Below are 1071 nucleotides of genomic sequence, written 5' to 3' on the forward strand. Positions count from 1 at the left end.
AATAACCAAATGTAAAATAAAACACGGCTTAGTTTTTACAGTATGAACTAAATATATACTGATTCTTATTAAAGCTACAAAAGTTATTCAGCCAAGAAGAGCAGTGAGTGATTTTCTCTTTGTCTTGTGTTTATGACCCCAGTTATTGCAAGCCGTTGCGATATGCATATCACAATATATACATTTGCGATATTTCGATATATTGTGCAGCCCTAGTCCAAATATAACTTGCTGTCAACTACACATGAAAATAAGAGGTTGTTAAAAACCCGGCATACATTTTATGAATTTGGGGACAAAGCCAGTAAATTACTGGCTTTTCAGTCTCGTCATTAAATAATTTGAAAATGATAATTCATTTTAAGGCCCCATCAGAATCCATGGTATATACTATGAAACAGAGGTATTCAATTAAAGTTCTAAGAGATCTGGTCTCTGTATTTCCTTCCCAGCGGAGGTCTTTTTTGTAACAGTTATACATTTCCATGAGGGCAGCAGTAGTACTACAGTAGTGCATTCAAAATAGTCAATCTTGGGCCCCAGAAGCCAAAGCAGTGATGTCTAAGAAATTTTACCAATATTTACCAAAAAAAGTAAATATTTCTCCCAACTGGATATGAATACCAAAGGTTAGATCAGATGCTTAATCAGGTGGTTAGATCAGATGTTGAATTTTTTTACATTTAGACACCTACGTGAATGGCTGTAGAAGGCCTTGGGACTGAGAAAACATACTGGGGGTGCAGGGTTTACCTCTTAAGAAAAGTATGTTTTATATTTCTCTCACAGGGGGGATATAATATGAAATGTAATATAATATGACAGGGGGGGATTAGTGAGAATGGTATAGGAAAAGAACCTGATGAGCTGAAATGCAAACTCTGTGCACATGCATCCCAATAGGCTGCAGCCCAAGCATAAAAAGTTAAGAGGGAAAAACCACAGGGTGTCATAATAAGGAAATGACCATGGCTCATTTTCCTTATTTTTTTCCTCTCTTTTTTTATTTAGATGTGATTTTACCCAAGTATAATAATTACAGTAACATACAGAGTCAAGACTACACCCAAA

Source organism: Rutilus rutilus (genome assembly GCF_951802725.1).
Source record: "Rutilus rutilus genome assembly, chromosome: 13".
Lineage (NCBI taxonomy): Eukaryota > Metazoa > Chordata > Actinopteri > Cypriniformes > Leuciscidae > Rutilus > Rutilus rutilus.